At 44.3% G+C, this 21731-nt stretch overlaps 1 protein-coding gene across 1 annotated transcript in view; it reads right to left on the reverse strand.

Annotated features, from left to right (window-relative positions):
* Window positions 1-21731, reverse strand: part of MRPS17 (mitochondrial ribosomal protein S17) — a 457376-nt gene that overhangs the window by 383385 nt on the left and 52260 nt on the right. The gene's annotated exons all lie outside the window — the stretch shown is intronic.

Consider the following 21731-nt stretch of genomic DNA (forward strand, 5'->3'; position numbering starts at 1 on the left):
TCTTTCACATCACCCTATTTTATCTTCTTTGTGCCACTTGATAACTATACTTATCTCATTTCCTTATTTGCTACATGTTTATTGCCTGTCTCCCACCACAGCCATCAGAATACAAACTCCTTAGAGATAGAGGACTCTGCCTTTTTTCATTTGTCGCTGTCATTGGCCCATAGAAAGTATTCTGTTTGCTATATTGATGATGGTTGGATGGAGGGATAGAGGAATAGAAGGATGGATAAAAGTGGACAGATGGTTGGATGGTTGGATGGATGGATGGATGGATGGATAAATAGATGAATGGATGGATGGATGGTTAATTAGTTGGATGGATGATGAATGGATGGATGGATTGATGATTGAGTGGTTAGATGGATGGATGAATGGATGGATGGATGGATAGATGGTTAAGTAGTTAAGATGAATGGATGATGAATGGATGGCTGGATTGGTGATTAGGTGGTTAGATGGATGGGTAATGAATGGAAGGATGGTATTGATGATTGGGTGGTTGGATGGATGAATGAATGGATGGATAGTTAAGTAGTTAGATGGAAGGATAATGAATGGATGGATGGATTGATGATTGGGTGGTTAGATGGATGGATAAATGGGTGGATGATGGATGAATGAATGGATAGGTAAGTGGGTAGGTGGATGGATGATGGATAGATGGGTGGTTGGATGGTTAGATGGATAGGTGAATGATGAATGGATGGATGGATAGATGAGTGAATAGATGCTGACCTCATAAAGGCTTCATTTTAGCCCTTTCTTTACACTTTCCCTAAACATTTTCATCCCTCCATATTTATTATCTCAGGGTAGATGATCCCTAAATCTGCATCTCCAGTCCACTTCACTTCTGCCCATGTGGATGGATGTATTCAACTGTCTTCTGGACATCTATAATTAGATGCCTCACAGTGCATCAAAATCAAAGACCCATACTGAAACCAATTTCTCTTCTCAATTTCTTATCCAAATTGAGACTGCCATTATGTAGGTGCTAAGGCCAAGATTCTTGGTACCAACTTTCACTCTTTCCTTCCAGTCATGACCAAGACCTGCTGATTCAATCCCAGATCTACATACAGTCCTTTCCATCCACACCACCTTGCTTTATCATCACCCCCAACAACTCTTACCAGGAGCATGGTTAACAGTTCCACTGTCCTCTCTACCTCTAGGTATGTACCATGTGCCAAATCCTCTTCACTCTCAAGCTACGTGGTGTTTCTTCAACCCAAATCTACATGTAGAAGCCCCTTTGTGGAGGGGCTACTGCCCATGAGGATGAAGTCTGAAGTCTGAAGTCTTCAGCCTTTCATATCTGACCTCACCATTCCCTAAGTGCTTGCAGGTTCTCAAGTGGTCCAGGCCTTAAAGTATCCTACATCTTCTGCTCTCCTACTTTGTACACAGGATTTATTGTAGGTGTCACCCCTGCAGGGGTGCCTTCCCTCACCCCCTATTTCTAACCCGTTCTAGATTAGGGACCTCTTCTACCTGCTTCCATCAAACTTGGTTTCTCTTTTATTGCACCCCGTGCACTGCAACTTTTTTCCCCTTTGTGTGTGTCTGTGAGCTCTCTGAAGGCAATGACAGAGTCTCAAACATCTCTAAATCTTCAATGTCAAGAACAGCACTGACACAGAAGAGGCATTCAATTGTGTGTAGATTGATAGGTGGAAACTTGTGGTAGTTATAGCATGTATTTTGGAAAACCTAATAAGGGCTCCAGGCATTTTTGACAGGATCGAGTGATGAACTGTGTCTAACAAGATAAAATTTAATCGGAACAAATGTAAGGTTCTGACTTTGGGTCCAAAAGGCACAAGTGTGGGAAGAGGGAGCCGGTGTGATTGCAGTTTGTATCAAAAGCCTGGGGAGTTAGACTTGTCAGTAAGCTCAGCACGGGTCAAAAGTGTGATCCAACTGCCAAAACAATTAACACAATCTTAGCTTGCACTGAATGTGTAGTTTCCAGAATGAGAGAAGTGATACATGCAGTGCAGTCAGTGATACATGCGATGCAGTCAGGCCATACAATAGTTCTGGGTTCGTTCTGAGCTTCACACCTTAGGAGTCATACAGTAATAGGTTTTGAGGAAGAATACCAGGTGGTGAGAAGACATCAGATCAAATCTAATGAGAAACAGGTGGAGTACCAGAGCCGCTTAGCCTTCAGAAAGTGTTTGTGTCCGTGCTAGCTATCTTCAAACATCCAAAGATGTAGAGCCTATTTTAGGGAATTATTTTCTAATTAAGAAAGCTGTCCAAGAAATGGACAAGTAGAAAGTCTGTTGCCAATGGTCATATTTCAAAGTATGACTGAATTGTCTTTTGAAAAACATATGTGATGACATCATATACACACACATGCACATAATCACAATTTCCACATGCTACACACCCTTCCCCATCCCTACCTGCTCAACCCCTTCGCAAACATCTGCTTAAAACCCTTCTAATGCTGTACTGGACTTATTTATTTATTTATTTATTCATTCATTCATTTATTCATTTATTTTTTGAGACAGAGTGTCACTCTGTCACCCAGGCCAGAGTACAGTGATGCAATCTCAGCTCACTGCAACCTCCGCCTCCCCAGTTCAAGCGATTCTCCTACTTCAGCCTCCTGAGTAGCTGGGACTACAGGTGTGTACCACCACGCCCAGCTAATTTTTGTATTTTTAGTAGAGACAGGGTTTCACCATGTTGGCCAGGCTGGTCTTGAACTCCTGATTTCAAGTCATCTGCCTGCCTCGGCCTCCCAAGGTGCTGGGATTACAGGCATGAGCCATTGTGCCCGGCCCCAAGACTTTTTTTTTTTTTTTTTTTTTTTTTTAGAGATGGCGGTCTCATGCTGGGCGCAGTGGCTCACACCTGTAATCCCAGCACTTTGAGAGGCTGAGGCAGGTGGATCACAAGGTCAGGAGTTCGAGACCAGCCTGGCCAGCATGGAGAAACCTTGTCTGTACTAAAAATACAAAAATTAGCCTGGCTTAGTGGTGTACACCTGTAATCCCAGCTACTTGGGAGGCTGAGGCAGGGGAATTGCTTGAACCCAGGAGACAGAGGTTGCAGTGAGCCAAGACTGTGCCATTACACTCCAGCCTGGGCAACAAGAGTGAAATTCCATCTCCAAAAAATAAATAAATAAATAAATAAATAAATAAATAAATAAAAATAAATAAATAAAATAAAATAAAGAGAGAGATGGGGTCTCATTCTGTTGACCAGGATGGAGTGCAGTGAAGCTATTAATATCATAGCTCACTGCAGCTTCCAACTGCTGGGTTCAAGTGATCCTCCCATCTCAGCACCAAGTAGCTGGGACTACAGGTGTGCGCCACCAAGCTGGGCTTATTTTAAAATATTTTGTAGAAATGGGGTCTTGCCATGTTGCCCAGGCTAGTCTCAAACTCCTGACCTCAAGGGATCTTTCTGCCTCAGCCTCCCAAAGTGCCGGGATTACAGGAGTGAGCCACCATGCCCAGCCCATATTGGACTTTGTAATGTGCTTCCTCATATTTACCTCACTGGCTGACAAGCTGCTTGCTAAATGGACAGTGCTGGTTGTGCTCGTCTTCTCTGCTGTAAGGACCCTCTCAGGTGCGATCTCCATTGCACCTGCCAGAACAGTTCTCAAGCCAGCCCACCCTGACCTTGACCATGGAGTCTCTGTCTCCTCCCACCCTTTCCAGACTCAGAGATAGCACTGTGCCTCACTCCAGCTATGACTTACAAGGGTCCCCCGGAGGGGTCTTTGGTGACATAGCCCAGGAGTGCTAGAGAGTTGTATTAGTCCATTTTCATGCTGCTGATAAAGACGTACCTGAGACTGAGTGATTTATAAAGAAAAAGATGTTTAATGGACTCACAGTTCCATGTGGCTGGAGAGGCCTCACAATCATGGCAGAAGGCAAAAGGCACACCTTACATGGTGGCAAGCAAGAGAGAAAAATCAGAGCCAAGCGAAAGGGGAAACCCCTTATAAAACCATCAGATCTCATGAGACTTATTCACTACCATGAGAACAGTATGGGGGGAACTGCCACCATGATGTAATTATATCCCACTGTGTCCCTCCCACAACATGTGGAAATTCTGAGAGCTACAATTTGAGATGAGATTTGTGGGGGGACACAGCCAAACCATATCAAGAGTTATCACCCTGTGGGGTCTACTCTGACCAGAGAGAGAGAGGAGGTGCAAAAAATCCAGCAAATGAATTGACTCCCCCAGGCCTTGGTGGACCACTCTGTGCACCATAAATTATGGTCCATATGGCCCAACCATGCAGCCCATGAAGCTGTGGCCAGCTCCCTAATGCACCATTTTGGGAGGTTTTTAATTTCCTTTTATTTTTTATATTTTATTTTTTTTCGAGACAGGGTCCCACTCTGTAGCCCAGGCTGGAATGCAGTGGTGTGGTCATGACTCATGGCAGTCTTGACTTCCCAGGCTCAAGCAATCCCACCTCATCCTCCTGAGTAGCTGGGACTACAGGTATGTGCCACCATGCCTGGATAATTTTTAAATTTTTGTAGAGACAGAGTCTCTTTATGTTGCCCAGGCTGGTCTTGAACTCCTGGCCTCAAGCAATCCTCCTACCTCAGTCTCCTAAAGTGCTAGTTTTACAGGTTTGAGCCACTGCACCCAGCCTAAAGCTTTGTATTTGCTTTTTCTCCTTCCTTTTGGCTCTCTCTCTTGCTGCTCTGGAGTTGTATCCTCTCCCTTCTAATAAAACATTAGCCTATTTTAAACAACAACAACAACACCCTTCTAAGGCTCCCCAACATCCTTGGGACACAAAACCACAAGTCTTCATGCAGCTTCTAAGGCTCTGCCAATTCTAGCGTCTGTTCCTCTCTATCCTCTCTCCTTGCTTCATCTGCCCCTATAGAAACCTCTCACCAGACTCTTCTGCCTTGAGACTCTTGCCCAGGCCATGCCTCTGCCTAGAATCCTCTCTTCCCTCCCTTCTATGTGTGTGTTTTGTTTTGTTTTGTTGAGATGGAGTCTCACTCTGTGGCCCAGGCTGGAGTGCAGTGGAGCAATCTCAGCTCGCTGCAACCTCAACCTCCCAGGTTCAAGCAATTCTCCAGCCTCAGCCTCACGAGTAGCTGGGATTACAGTTGCCTGCCACCACACTGGGCTAATTTTTTTGACCAGCCCCTGGTTCCTCATTGTACTATTTAAATTCTGACCTTCCACTCTCCACCTCTCGAGATGGAACATTCTCTCAAGTGTGGTCATCCCTGCATGCTGACATTTGTTGAGGAGGTCCTGTCATTGTCTCTGCTCTCAGATATGGCATGGTATCAGTTAGGATTGTGTTCCACTGCAAGTAATTGTCCTGACTTACAGTGAGTTAAACCCATGGTTCTCAATGTCTGGTCCCCAGACTGGCAGCAACAGCATCACCTGAGTGTTTGTTAGAAGTGAACATTCTCGACCAGGCATGGTGGCTCACGCCTGTAATCCCAGCACTTTGGGAGGCCAAGGTGGGAGGATCGTTTGAATCCAGGAGTTCAAGACCAGCCTGGGAAATGTGGTGAGACCCCATCTCTACTAAAAATACAAAAATGTTAGCCGGGCTTGGTGGCACATGCCTGTAGTCCGAGCTATTCAGGGGGACTGAAGTGGGGAGGATTTCTTAAGCCCAGGAGGTTGAGGCTGCAGTGAGTCTAGATTGCACCACTGCACTCCAGCCTGAGTGACAGCGCGAGATCCTGTCTCAAAAAAAAAAAAAAAAAAAGAAAAAAGAAAATTCTCAGGCTCCACCCTAGATGACAGAATCAGAACCAGCAATCTGTGCTCTAACAAGCCTTTCAGGTGGATCTGAGGCAAACTCAAGTTTGAGAAGCACTCAAAGGGAGTTTATTTTTTTCACAGAACATGAAGTTCAGAGGTCACTGAACTGCCACTTGGTAACATCATGGCCCCACCTAGCTGAAATGAAAGCTGAGGAAAAACCATTAACACTTTCAGCTGGCCAGGTGCAGTGGCTCATGCCTGTAATTCCAGAGCTTTGGGAGGCCAAGATGGGAAGATCACTTGAGGCCAAGAGTTTGAGACCAAACAGGGCAATACAGTGAGATCCCATCTTTAAAATAAAAATAAATTAGCCAACCATGGTGGTGCATGCCTGTAGTCCCAGCTACTCAGGAAACTGAGATGGGAAGATGGCTTGAGCCCAGGATTTTGAGGTTACAGTGAGCTATGATTGCACCACTACACTCCGACCTGGGTGAAAGAGCGTATTAGTCCATTTTCATGCTGCTGATAAAGACATACCCGAGACTGGGTTATTTATAAGAAAAAGAGAAGCTTAATGGACTCACAAGAACAGTATGGGGAGCCACCCCCATGATTCAATTCACTCCCACTGGGTCCCTCCCACAACTTGTGGGGATTATGGGTGCTACAATTCAAGATGAGATTTGGGTGGGGACACAGCCAAACCATATCACAGAGTGAAAACTTGGCTCTAAAAGATAAAAATAAAAATAAATTTTTTAAAAATGAAAAATCTTTTGACCTCTGTAGTGGAAGGTGGCAGAGGAAATGAAGATGGCGACGGCCATTAAGTCGCCCAACAATCTGTTTCCTCCAAGGCTGCTGCACTCCGCATGGCAGCATCCCCTTTGCATGGTGATGAGCTTTCTGGTCTACCAGCACCCCTTTCTCCACTACCTACCACCTGCCTTTGGAGCTCTGAGGATTGTGCTGCTCTCATCTTGATGGCTCAGGGCCACAGGGAGCTTGGTTTCTCTTCATCCAGCTCAGGCTCTTTCTGCAGTTATTTCTGCACCACACCGTGAACAACTCCTGCAAAGCAGCCACCTGCTCTGTGCTCAGGTGCTCAAGCGTGTTGGGGAGCTCTGTTGCCCACCTTCCTTTTGCAGTGAGGCATGAAGAGGATCTGGAAAGGCAGTATACAACACTGAATGCACCCTGCTTACCAAATTTGGTAACATCATGGCCCTACCTCTCTTTCCTCCCCCATCTCAGTGAGAGTTTCCTTTAAAAATCTCATCTTGGGTGGAGTGCAGGTGCTTATGCCTGTAATCTCAGCGCTTTGGGAGGCTGAGGTGGAAGGACCACTTGAGGGCAGGAGTTGGAGACCAGCCTGGGCAACATAGTGAGACCCTATTACTACAAAAAAAATTTTTTTTTAAATAGCGAGACATAGTGGCATACACATGCAGTCTCAGCTACTTGGGAGGCTGAGGCAGAAGGATCTCTTGAGCCCAGGAGTGTGAGGCTGCAGTGAGCTATGATTGTGCTGCTGTACTCCAGCCTGGGTGACAGAGCAAGATCCTGTCTCCAAATAAAAATAAATCAATAAATAAATAAAAATAAAAAGAAAAAGAAAGAAAATCTCATCTCGAACAATAAAATAACAAATGCTGATACAATATGTATTCTCCAAAATCTCTCTGATTTATACCAGGGATGCATCTTAAAAGCCAAACATTTGAAGTCTTTTTTCCTCTGTTCTTGAAGCAATGGAAGTCTCAAATATAGTGGTCCAAAGGAGGTGGAGGAGGAGGGAGTGGTGCTGAGTTGAAGAGAGAACAAGGAGGGGAAAGACACTGAATACTTGACAGTATCTTTTCAAATCTTGGATGACTTCATAAACACTAGCTGCTATTTGCAAAAACATCTTTGGAAGAGAATATTATTCAGATTGTTGGTTGGAAGGTGTCTCCCCTAATGCTATGTCTACGAAGTCCAAAGCAGCAATATGCCAAGAAATCTCTCTCCAACCCAGTTATTTTGAGAGGAAACTTCGTGGAGTGGATGGAATAGTGGGGTAAGAATCAAAATAATTGGGTCCTCTATCCAGATCTGCCGCTTCCTACCTGGGTAATCACAGTCAAGTCACATCGTCTCTTTGAATCTTGGATTATGGAGTGGGTAAAATGGGAGTGAAAACACCTACTCTGGCTACACGGCATGTATTTTTGTACCCATTTTATGGATAATGGTTGTAAGGATCAAATTAAAGACATATAAAAGTACTTTGGGCCAAGCTCCGTGGCTCAGACCTGTAATCCCAGCACTTTGAGAGACTGAGGTAGGAGGCTTGCTTGAGGTCAGAAGTTCAAGACTAGCCTGAACAATACAGCAAGACCTTGTCTCTACTAAATAAAATAAAGGTATATAAACTAAAGGCATATAAAAGTACTTTGGTCTAGGTGCAATGGTCCACATCTGTAATCCCAGCACTTTGAGAGACTGAAGTAGGAGGCTTGCTTGAGGCCAGGCATTCAAGACCAGCCTGAGCACATAGCAAGACTCTGTCTCTATAAAATAAATAAATAAATTAAATAAGTGAAATTTTTAAAATTAGGAAACAAAGTACTTTGAAATAAAACAGTGATTATACAAATGAAAAGTCATGTAAGTACCATTATCTTCTTTCTTATAATCTAAAGGAGGAGGTCCTTATTTTATTTAATAGAATTGGGTGGTTGTTGTTTTAGTCAATTAAATTTCAGTCATATTTCTAGACTTACTCTACTCTTTTTCTCTTCAGACATTTCAAAGAGGTTTGAGAAACAAAAGTAAGAGGTTAGGGAAATAAAAAACAACAGAAAAGTATATTTCACATGTAACTCAGCAGGTTATTTTAGGTCAAGTACATCCTTACTGAGTCTGCCTGCTTGGTCTATCAGTTACTGACAGAGGGATATTGAAGTCTCCAACTGTAATAGTGGATTTGTCTACTTCTCCTTGCAGTTCTCTCAGTTTTTGCCTTACATATTTCCATTGGTGATTATGTATATACACATTTAGGATAGTTAGGTCTTCTTAACTTCAAGAGAACTGCCCTCCTTATCATAATGTAATACCTTTCTTCATCCTTAATCGAGTTACTTGTTCTGAAGTTGACTTTGTCTGAAATTAACAGAGCTATTCTAGCTTTTCTTTGACTAGTATTACCATGGTATATTTTTGTGTCTTCGCTTTTTCTTTCTTTTTTTTATCCTTTATTTTTAGTTGGCATGCAATAATTGTCGATAGTTACGGGATATAGAGGGACATGTCAATACATGTCTACAGTGTGTAATGATCAAATCGTGGTAATTCGTATATTCATCACCTCAAACATTTACTTTTAACCTACTTAACTCTTTAAAGTAGGTCTCCTGTAAACAACATATAATTGGGTGAGTTTTTAAAAAATCTACTATGACAAACTCTGTCTTTTAAATTTATATATTTAGACATTTAAAGTGATTATTGATTTAATTGGATTCATAGCTACCATGTTTGTAACTATTTTCTACTCATTATATTTTATTCCTTTTTCCTTCCTCTTTTTCTTCCTTTTCTGGTTTTAATCAAGCATTTTATATCTTAGCATATCAAGTATACTTCTTTTTCAAAACATTTTAGTGGTTGTCCTAGAGTTTCTGATTTACATTTTTAACTGATTAAGTCAGCTTCCAAGTAACACTAAATCACTTCACATGTAGTGCAGGTACCTTAGAATCTTCCCAATTTATCCTTCTCATCCCCTATTATATTGCCGTCATTCATTTTACTTGCCAATATGCTGTAATCACCAAATACCAGGTCTTGCACTCTCAGGCAAGTTCACACTCTGCCTCCAGCAAGTCATTAAAATTATTATTTAATTTTTCTACCAGGTGATTGTTCTGTTGTCTTCAGGTTCAGGTGAACAGATCTTGGCTATGTCTCTTTGAATTTTCCTCTCTCCAGATGTCAAGGTGGCAGTTTGCCTGAAACCTCTATTCTCTGAGGGACCCAAGAAAAGTCACCAATTTTCCATTTGTTTGGCTTTTACTTTCTGTGAAGGATGGGAATGATAACTTCCACGCTCTTCATGTGTTGGAGCTGAAATTGGAAGTGGTCCAGCAGACTGGTTTACATCGGAGACTGTAGTTGTGTTTGCTGATTTTCAAAAGCATCCAAGCCTCAGTTCAGGCATGCTTCATCCAACTAGCCAATTTTGGACTAAAAAGAGAGACAGGGTATTCTCTAACTCACATGAAAGAGATCATTTAATCTTCCAATCTGATCTGAGGACCCCAGACACAGTGTTACTTGCACAAAGCAAGAAGAACAGTGAAGTCCCTGCTTGGTGTTGGTTACAACCTCAGTGACACTGGTGTCATTGTTTCAGGACATAACTGACATTTTTCAGGACAGACACCTCAACTCCTTACCCTAAGCAAGGACTGGACTGTACAAACTCATCTCCCAGATAATCACTATTATTTATACACTTATCCACTCAACAGCTCACCAGAATTAACCTGCTCTGTTTTAAAATTTTTTTTAATCAATGATTTGATTGTAATATGCACTTTAAAGACACTTAGGCAAATTGTTGGCTTAAAAGAGAAGAAGAAGAATTCTGATTTCTCCAGAACTCTATCAACCTGCACTCCCTAAACTGGCAGCTTCACACAATGAGAACCGATGTTCACATTGATGACGCTCCAGCACTACAAGGTCCTGGAGAGCCTTTGAATCACCCAAGAAAGATTAAATTATGTTCAGTAGCACTTTAGTGTTAAGCGCATTTTATACTCTATTCCACATCTACAGAATTTGATCATTCATAGGAGGCACAAGGTGACTCTCTTATTGTCCAGGTTCCGATTCATTTCAGCTCAATTTGAATTACAAAGGTTTACTAAACACCTACTTCTCATTCCAAACTATGGCACACCCTAGAAGGTATATTCCATTTATTTATGGGGCTTGCAATTTCGTGATTTAAAAAAAAAAGGCAAACAAGCAAACAGAACAATACACATCTTATAACCATGGTACTCAGCACATGCAAGAGTTGATTGGATGAGTGTTTGCTCAATGACCTATAAACACAGTGCTAGATAGGCACAGAGACCAGAGTAATTAGAAAATGTTACACAAAGAGAAAATACTTCCACTCAACTATGTAACATTATCAGGACTCTGGCAGTCAGTAAAGTGGAGGAAAGTATTTGAGCAAAAGGGAAAGTGATGAGAAATTCCAGGGAATGGAGAAAATCTTCGTATTTCTGGAATATGTGGGTAGGAAATGCCAAGAAATGCTGGTGGGAAACCAAATCACAGAGGGCCCTGAATGTCAGGCTGAAGAATTTGAGTGTTTTCCTGTACGAACTAGGAAGCCAGCAAGTATCTTGAGCAAAAGAGTAACATAGTCAGGTGTGCTTTAGAAACATCACTCCAGAAGCACTGGGGAAGCAGATTGGGGTGAGATGGGAGGTGGGAGACACAGAAACCATTTAGAAAGTGGCTGCATACATTCAAGCTAGAGATTAGGGATAGCAGTAATGGGAAAATGGAAATGAGGGCATGATTCAAGAGATACTACAGAGGTAGATTTAATAGCACTTGGCAACCAATTGGATATGAGAGGTAGATGGAGTTGAAGATGGCTCTGGAGTCATTTGCAGAAAGAGCTCCAGTTCTCCACCCCACCCTGAATCCCCAGTCTTTGCAATGTGACTTTTCAGCTCCTCTTATCCGGAGATGAAGTCTCTTTGTCTGCCCCCTAAAATTGGGTTTCAGTTCTATTTTGCCTGGGTCTTGAACCAACACTGAATAGTTAGACTGGTGTACAGGGAGAGGATGCTGAAACCACATGACTTTGTTTGGGTTTCTCCAGCAACGTAGTCTATGACAAGGATTCAAACAGATATAATATATTTGGGAGATAATCTCAGGAAGCACAGTTAGAAGAATGGGAAAATGAGACGGGGGGAGAAAGGAAGCAACAAAGGGTATGTTATCAAGCAAGTTACCACTTTGCACAACTGAAGCTTAATCCAGCTGATATGGTTTGGCTGTGTCCCCACCCAAATCTCATCTTGAATTGTAGCTCCCACAATTCTCACATGTTGTAAGAGGGACCCAGTGGGAGATAATTGAATCATGGAGGCAGTTTCTCCTCGTGATAATGAATAAGTCTCACCAATCTGATGGTTTTAGAAGGAGAAACCCCTTTCGCTTGATTCTCATTCTCTCTTGCTGCCACCTTGTAAAAAGTGCCTTTCTCCTTCCACATGATTGTGAGACCTCTCCAGCCACATGGAATTGTGAGTCCATTAAACCTCTTTTTCTTTATAAATTACCCAATCTCAGGTATATCTTTATCAGCAGCATGAAAACAGACTAATACACCTGCTGAGTACTCGGGGAGATATCTCTTGATTTATTCCACCTGAGGCATGAAAGATTAGGGGTATTTATCTATCTTTATTACATAAGCGTTGCTGGTGAGAGGATAGAGAACTTCTATGGCCTGTCTGAACATGTGGGCAGAACTACCTCCAGCTCACCCGGCTCCGGCCTAGGCTGCTTCCAGATGGGACAACTCTTAGACAACCAGATGCAGGTACCTGCTAGTGGGGCCAAAGTGCTCAGAAGAGCTGTGGGCCAAAGTGAAGTAAGCAATGCCCCATGTTCTGTGGTGAGATCTATGCAAACCTACCGCCAAAGTCTATGGAAACTGAGACCAAAGAAAGAGGCAGATAAATCCAGCTTCTCAGAAAATAACATTGAATAGGAACTTATGAACAGAAGCCATGTCTCAGGAGGATTCGAGATGGTTGGATCCCTACACTATTACCCCCCAGACCCAGGGCTTATGTACTATAGAGTATTGCCTAAGGGCAAGATAAATAGTAAGTGTGTGTCTATAATAACATCAAGGTTGCTTTGACCTAAGGGCAGGATTTACAGTAAGTAAATGCTCTTACATAAGGAACAGTAGATAAAATAGAAATCTTAGAGGTATCCCCAGAACTAGGGTTAATCAGAAGTCAACATGGTGGATTAGCATCCAAGATGGAGTTGCGTTAGCCTCCATGCCCCACATGTGTGCACTGCATCTCTTCTACGAGCAAAATAGGACTGGAGTTCAGACAGTGGGACAGAGCAAGGAGGAGGATAAAAGAGTTGTCAGAAGTTAGACATATGGCATCCCTAGGATCATGGTGAACCCCAGCTTCATTTGGGGAGTCCATACCCTGACACAATAATAGGAACCAGAGGCTTGGGCAGTTGTAAAACCCTCAGAGAGTATGTTAAGCACATATATACACACAGACATGTTCACATCAGAGGTGAAGTCTGCAGTTGGTCTTGGTTCCCTAAGTCCACTAGGCATGTGCTTACCTATGTGCCTGTCCACTTGCATCTCCCCATTCCCCACTGCCTTTGTCTTTGCCCCATCTATATGACTGGTTCTCATGGGCCATGTGTTTCCTCATTAGGATCAGACTTGTCTTAGTCTGTTCAGGCTGCTGTAACAGAACACCTACACTGGGTAGCTTAAACAATAAGTCATTTCTCTTGATTCTGGAGGCTGAGAAGTCCAAAATCAAGTTGCCAGCCTGTTTGGTTCCTGTGAGGGCTCTCTTCCTGGTTTGCAGACTGCTGCCTTCTTGTTCAATCTACACATTGCAGGGGAAGTTGAATCTTGGGCCTCTTCCTCTTCTTGTAAAGACACTAATTCCATCATAAGGGCATCAACTCATGGCCACATCTAAATCTAATCACCTCCCAAAGACCCTACTTCTGAATACCATCACAGTGAGATTAGAATGTCAACATATGAATTTGTGAGAATGGAGAGGGACACAAACATTCAGCCCATAAAAAGACCTTTCCTTGAAGCCCAGATAGCTTGGCTGGGTCCTTCCCACCTTGTCTAATTCTTGCCAGACCCATGTTTCTGCAGTCAGGACCCTACCTGGAAAGCCTTTGCTACTGCCTAGACTCCTGCCCAGATGGGATAAGACATTTACAACCAAAGCCCTGACACTCACCATACTTTAATAATTGTCACTCTCCAAAGACCTCTGCAGCAAACCCAAAGCCCCTGCATTTGGGAATTCTTTGGGGACTACAGGCAGCCCCAATGAAGTCAGTTTACCTGTATCCCTTGGGCTCTGTCACTTACACAAATGGCTCTCTCTTTCCCCATCACCATACCCTTGTAGAGCCAGCCCTGCAGTCGGGTTAATTCATCTCACACCCCAATCCCTCCACAATCTCCACTGTTTCTTTCTCTGGTTTGGTCCACTTTGCAAAAGAGCTTGTTTTTGTTGTTGTTGTTGTTGTTTTGTTTTTGTTTGTTTGGAGATGAAGTCTCGCTCTTGTCCCCCAGGCTGGAGTGCAATGGCGCTATCTCGGCTCACTGCAACATCCGCCTTCCGGGTTCAAGCAATTCTCCTGCCTCAGCCTCCCAAGTAGCTGGGATTACAGGCACCCGCCACCAGGCCTGGCTAATTTTTGTATTTTTAGTAGAGATGGTGTTTCACCATGTTGGCCAAGCTGGTCTCAAACTCCTGACCTCAGGTGATCTGCCCTCCTTGGCCTCCCAAATTGCTGGGATCACAGGCATGAGCCACCGCACCTGGCCAAAAGAGCTTGCTTTTATGCACTCATCCATTCCGTCAATGTTCATTAGCACCTATCACATGCCAGGCATTGCTGGGATTCAGGAGTGAGTAACAGAGCATGCCTTATAGGTGCCACCCAATGCAGAAATCCCTGTTGTCTGAAAAAGGCAAAAGAGTACACATGCGGAGATTTACTAACAAGAGAGTACTAGCATGCTGGCTCCAGCACTGACTACAGCTGGTACCAGGCAAGTGAGTCAGTATCCTCCCCCAGCAAAAAAACATAATATAATATAATATAAAAGCATTTCTACAACCAGAACTGTAAGAGGCAAAATGAAGAAACAGACCAGACCTTGGCTTAATGATGGTTCTAAGCTCATTAGTGGTTTCCAGTTGACATGAGGCAGCCTAACAGCCTGGTCCAGCTTCCCAGCACCCAGGGTCTGAGGACAGATGCATCAGTGGGAGGCAGCTTTTCCACAGTGAGGCTCTGTGGTAGCATTCGCAGCATCAGAGAGCTCTTAAAATGCTTGGTTGGAGGAGCTGCCAGGTCATACCTATATAGCTATGTGCTTGGCACTGAGTCTGGTGGGGCCTGATTCATATGGAAACCCCTGAGAGCCATGAGCAAGAGTGTTTATAGACTTAGAAAACCCTGCATGCTCTTGTAATTTTTTTTTCTTCTCCCCTGAGAAAAGTAGGAGTTAAGAGATTTGTGGAACCTCCTGATTTATGGGAGACTCAGCCCTCCTCTCCTGATGGCCTCTCTCCAGAGCATTCCCATTTGTTCACATGGGAGAAGAGAGGCAGTTCCAGGCTCCCTTGCATGGGGAGAAAAACAGTATTTCCTGTGGACACACAGCATACTTTAGCCAGAAATCCCACAGAACTTTCTAAAACCAGGAGCAATACTGATAGCATCCCAAGTGCCTCTGACAAGCTATCAGGCTGGGCTCTGTTTCCCCATTAAACCAGCATAGTCCAGCCCTGCCTCTGGGAGCTTGAATTGGCTTAGAGACTAGATTTCCTCATCTTAGATCCTAGATTTGCCTGCTTGGCACATCAGCTAGGAGCAATATCAGGTTGCATTTTCTTACTCCCAAATCCTGGAAGCAGCCAGACAAAAGCTGGTGCAAGATTGGTCTGTGAGTCCTATGTTCCCCCAGGAGATGCCTACAGTGGCATGAACTTGTCAAGGAGGCAAAGAAGGTCCCTCTACCACAGGACCAAATGAGACTTCCCTAACTGTAATAGCAAGTCCTGTCACCCTCCGAAGGATGTTTCATTACTGTGCTCCCTTTGCAGATGTGGGAACAGAAGTACAGAATTTTTCTAAGAGAAAGGGTCTTGCTCTGTCACCCAAGCTGGTGTGCAATGGTGCAATCATAGCTCACTGCAGCCTCAAACTCCTGGGCTCAAACAATCTTCCTTCCTCAGCTTCCCGAGTCATGGATCTACAGGTGTGTGTAGCCACACCTGGCTAATTTTTATTATTTGTTGTAGAGATGAGGATGTCACTATGTTGCCCAGGCTGGTCTTGAACTCCCAACCTCAAGTGATCCTCCCAACTCAGCCTCACAAAGTGCTGGGATTCAGGACTGCACCACCACGCCTGGTCCCGGAAGCACAGATTGATTCCGGTCTTGCCCCGTGTCATACAGCTAGTAAAGGGTGGGGCAAGATTTGAACCGCGACACACACTTGAGTAGGCATCCCTTCTACTCTCCCCCGATTCCCAGACCCATGTTCCCCAGACCATAAGACAGTGATTCCCAGGGCCCTCTCCTGGGATCCCAGCTGACATGAGTCAGATCTCTGGAGGGCTTACCAGATCCCCTCACTGAGCCCTCGGAGGCCCCGGGATGAAAGAGATTACGTTAAGCATGACATTTTTTTTTTCTTGTTAGATTGTACAGTTTTTGCCTTTCAGCACGTTCCTTGTTTCAGTCATTCCTTTTCCTTTCCAGACCCCAGGAGCCAGAAATAAACACAGGCAGTGTTCACATTGATGTAAATAACCGTTGGCTTTATTGAACCCATCTGCTCAGGCTGTTGGTTGAAATCATAGCTCTGGAGTGTTTTCCACCCCTTGGGCATTCGGGAAGTTTAGCTGCTGACCTGCCTGGGCAAGTTTGTTCTGCTCCCTCAAGAAAGACCCTCACTACAGAAGCCATGGGTTCATTTCCTTGCCATCCTCAGGGCTCAGGAGCCTAGCCCTTTTCTCCCACTTAATTAATGCATGTTTTTATTTAGAGACAGGATCTTGCTCTGTCTCCCAGGCTGGAGTGGAGTGGTGCGATCACAACTCATGGCAGCCTCAAATTCCTGGGCTCAAGCAATCCTCCCTTCTCAGCCTCCCAAGTAGCTGGCACTACAGGTGTGCTCCACCACTCCTGGCTAATGTTTTCATTTTTATTTTTAAAGATGGTGTCTCACTATGTTGCCCAGGCTGTTCTCGAACTCCCAGCCTCAAGCAGTCTTCCTGCCTCAACTTCCCAAGTATCTGGGACTACAGGTGCACACACCCATGCCTGGCTAACTTCTAAAATCTTCCGTAGAGATGGCTTCTCACTATGTTGCCCATACTGGTCTCAAACTCCCGGGCTCAAGCCATCCACCCACCTCAGCCTCCCAAAAGTGCTGGGCTTACAGGCATGAGCCACCACACCTGGCCCCTTTTCTGCTCATTAACAGTCATTTTCCTTCTCACTTTTTCTTTCTTCTGACACACCTAGAAGCTGCTTCCTGCCTCCCAGTCCTGCAGACTGCTTGGCCCCATCAATCTGTCCTGGGACGTTGAGTTCAAGGACAGACAAAACCAATGCTGCAACCCATAGCCACAGCCTCTGGCAGCCATCAGCCCACCGTGGCCCTATGTTGATGTCCCATGCCTCTACACTTTGCACTGGGCTCTCTTCTCTTGTAATAACTATTAACAACCAGGTGCCATGGCTCACGCCTGTAATCCCAACACTTTGGGAGGCTGAGGTGGGCAGATCACAAGGTCAGGAGTTCGAGACCAGCCTGGCCAACATGGTGAAACCCCGTCTCTACTAAATAAATAAATAATAGCCAGGCGTGGTGGCACACACCTGTAATTCTAGCTACTCAGGAGGCTGACATAGGGGAATTGCTTGAACCCAGGAGGTGGAGACTGCAGTGAGCCAAGATCACACCACTGTACTCCAGCCTGAGCAACAGAGCAAGACTCCATCTCAAAATAATAATAATTAACAGGAGCAGCTAAGTGCATCAGACACTTGTTATATGCTAGGTGCTGCCATAAGCCCTATGCAAGTATTGTTTTCTTCATCCTCACAATCACCCCGGGAAACTGAGGCACTGACAGTGATGAGATATTTGCCCAAAATCACACAGCTAGCAGAGGGTTCAGCTGGGATTCCAACCCAAGAAGTCTGGCTCTCGGGTTAGGGTTCTTTTCTATAGAAAAACTCAGCTTTGAAGTATGCAGGTCTCCACACCCCACTGGTCTAGAAGTCCCAGCTGGGGGTCAGAGCGCATGTCTTTGGTCATGTGTGGTTGAGTTTTTGTCTTCTTATTTCTAGTTCCCCTTTGTTTTCTGGTTTTCGTTTGTTTGCCTCTCTCCTTCATTTCCTACTTCTCCTGAGTGTAGCTTGAGTCTTTACTGCAATGGATGGCCTTCTCCTCATTGTGTTCTTTCTCTCTTGCCCCACATTCAATCAGTAGCCACATCCTATGGATTAATTCATTTCAGAAATATTTAATGAGCACCTACGACGTGCCAAGCACACAGTAGGTGAACAAGATACATGGAGTCTCTGTACATGGGGCACTTTTGTTAGCAGCCACGAATCCACATGGGTCCACAGCAACCTCAATTCTTGCCTCCTCGGAAGAAAGAATTCTACCGAGGGACATAAGGCACAGGAAGACATTGAGGAAAGTTTTAGAGCAGGAATGAAAGTTTATTAAAAAGCTTTACAGCAGGAACGGAAGGAAGTAAAGTACACTTGGAAGAGGACCACACAAGTGACGAGAGCAAGTGCAGTTTGACCTTAGACTTGGGGTTTTATAGGTTGGCCTGCTTCCGGAGGGTTGCATTCCTTCTCCCCTGATTCTTCCCGTAGGGTAGGCTGTCCACATGCACAGTGGCCTTCCAGCATCTGGGAGGGGCCGCGTGCACAGTGTGTTTCCTGAAATTGTACACATGCCCACTTAAGGCGTTCTTCCCTTATCAATCAAGTTTTCCTAGAAGAAGGTCATATACTAGTGAAGCTTGGCCATTTTGCCCCTTAGGGTGCATGCTTGGGCCCACTCACCCAACTCCTGAGGTCTCATTGGGAAGCTGCTAATCACCAGTTTCAGGTTTTTCCTGTCTATGGGGAAACTGCCTCTCCCTGGCACTGGCTGCGACCAGTTATATTTTAGAGAGACAGCGTAACAGCCACCCACCTGCTGGCCGCCTGACGTTGCTGGGTTTGGAGTGGGGGTGTCCTCTCCTGCCGTGCTCATGTCCGCCTGACTGCCTACTGGAACACTCTCAGTATGGTTGTTCTGCCTCTTGTCTCTCACACCCACTGGCTCAGAAACCAATGTCCCAAAATATGGCATTTAGACATGCTGAAATGAAGGAGCTTCAAGGTCTCTCTGGCCTCCCCACCTCCATACCCGAGAAGCTGCAATTCCTTTATCTGCCTGAGATCCAGAACCATGAGGGAGAACAGCTGTTTTTCCTTCCCTTCTGTATCTCATTGTCTATTGCAGAAAAGGAGACCAAGACGTAACCACACCTGAATAGACCCTTTTACAAGTATAAAGATTGTCTCCAAGGATCATTTAAATTCCAAAGAGAACTATTAACAAGTTCCCCAATCCATTCATTCTCTCTAGTAATCCCCTCAACAGAATTATTCTCTGTGCTCCTTTCCCATAACCTGTTTTACCAGGATCCAGGCCCCCATTCATTCTGTAACCCTCCAAGTCTACAAGCTTCTGGTCTTGAACTCCTGACCTCAAGCAGTCCTCCTGCCTGGTCCTCCCAAAGTGCTAGGATTACAAGCATGAGCCATTGCACCCCGCCAACGTGGCATATAATCTTCTGTAACTCATTGGGAGGTTGGGTCTTTATTCTGAAGGTTCTTGTGTATATGTGTTCAATACATTTGTATGCCTTTTCTCCTATTAATCAATCTGCCTTATGTCAGTGATTTTCAATAAATCTTTAGGGTGCTAAAGCCTTTGCAAAGGCTGGTGGATCTGCCTAAATGCTCTTCTGCCATAGAGCAGCCTGGATCACTCATTCACCTCCAGTTAGACTTTCCTCAAATGTCACTTTCTCAGCAAGGCCTACCCTATCTACTGTATTTAAAACTGCACCTCACCCCTGCACTCCTGTTACCCTGCTGTGCTTTCTATGTTACCCAGAATAATTTATTATACATGAATTTATTTACTATATTTATTGTATTTTATATTATATATTAAATAATATATCTTTATTACATTTATCATATTATAAAAACGTATCATATTTATATCTATTGTTTTAAGTGGAGATTTATTCTCTCTCCACTCACTCTGTAAGCTCCTTGTGAATGGAAATCTTTATTTTGCTCACAGACATATTCCAGTGATATGTTTTGGCTGTGTCCCCACCCAAATCTCATCTTGAATTGTAGCTCCCATAATTCCCATGTGTCATGGGAACGGGCCAGTGGAAGGTAATTGAATCATGGGGGTGGGTCTTTCCCCTACTGTTCCCATGATAGTGAATAAGTCTCATGAGATCTAACGGTTTTATAAACAGGAGTTTCCCTGCACAAGCTCTCTCTTGCCTGCTGCCATGTGAGACATGCCTTTCGCCTTCTGCCACGATTGCGAAGTCTCCCCAGCCACGTAGAACTGTGAGTCCATTAAACCTCTTTTTCTTTATAAATTACCCAGTCTCAGGTATGTCTTTATCAGCAGCATGAGAACAGACTAATACACCCAAGCACCTAAACTGATACCTGATGCATAGAAGATGCTCAGTAAGAACTTGTGGACAAATGAACAAATGAGTGAATGGATGGGATATATGTCTTCAGCTCTAGCCTGATGCTGTGTGCATCACAGGTGTTTAATTATTGCTTACTGAAGGGAAGAGCTCCACAATCAGACTCAGTTCACATTCTTGATGACAGCAGCCCTGGAAAAACCAGTGTTCAGTATGATCTCATTCTTCCTGTTTGCATTTTTGTTCTTCGAGACAGGGTCTTACTGTGTCACCCAAGCTGGAGTGCAGTGGTGCAATCATAGCTTACTGCAGTCTCCAACTCCTGGGCTCAAGAAATCCTCCCACCTCAGTCTCCCAAGTAGCTGGGAATACAGGTGTATGCCACCACACTTGGCTAATTTTAAAAAATTTATTTAGAGATGAGGTCTCAGTACGTTGCCCAGGCTGGTTGTGAATGCCTGGGCTCAAGCGATCCTCCCACCTCAGCCTCCCAAAACACTGGAATTATACAGGTGTGAGTCATCTTGCCCGGCCCTCTGTTTGCATTTTTAGGACCAAACTACAGTCATGGACCCTGTGAGGTATAATCAGGATGAAGGGGAGTTCAGAGCTCACCAGGATCCCTGGTCTCGTATCCCCTCAAGTCAGCAGTAGGTGAGCTCATTTCCTTTCTACTTGCCCTATCCTGGGGACCCTCCTCCTGCAGACAAGGACCCCAGCTCTCAATCCTCAATCTGGTCTTGCTCCTCATCCTGCTCTGAGAAACAGGCCAGTGTGGCTGGAGCACAGTGAGTGAGAGAACAGGAGATTGGAGACACCAGTGGAACCTAGATGATACATGACCTTGGAGTCAAGCAGAGAAGTCTGGGGTTGTCTAAAACCAAGGGGAGCTTGGCACAGTGGCTCCCACCTATAATCCCAGCATTTTGAGAGGCCAAGACAGGAGGATCGCTTGAGGCTAGGAGTTTGAGTCCAGCCTGGGCAACACAGTGAGACTCTGTCTCAAAAAAAAATGCAAATACATGAATAGATACACATACAGACATATAGGTTGACAGTCAAAGAGACAGGTACACAGAGGGACAGATAGACTAACAGAAGGACACACATTAGGATACTTAGATAAATAGAAGAAAGGCAGGTAGACAAACAGAGAGATAACAGATAATAGATGGATAGATGATATACAGATAAATAGATGATAGATAATACAGATGATAAATAGCATAGATAATAGAGACGATAAATAGGACAGATAGATGATAGATAATTAATTGATTGATTGATAGATAGATGATAGATAGATGATTGATGATTGATAGATAGATAGATAGATAGATAGATAGATA

This window comes from Macaca thibetana, chromosome 3, assembly GCF_024542745.1.
Source record: "Macaca thibetana thibetana isolate TM-01 chromosome 3, ASM2454274v1, whole genome shotgun sequence".
In the NCBI taxonomy this organism is placed as follows: Eukaryota; Metazoa; Chordata; class Mammalia; order Primates; family Cercopithecidae; genus Macaca; species Macaca thibetana.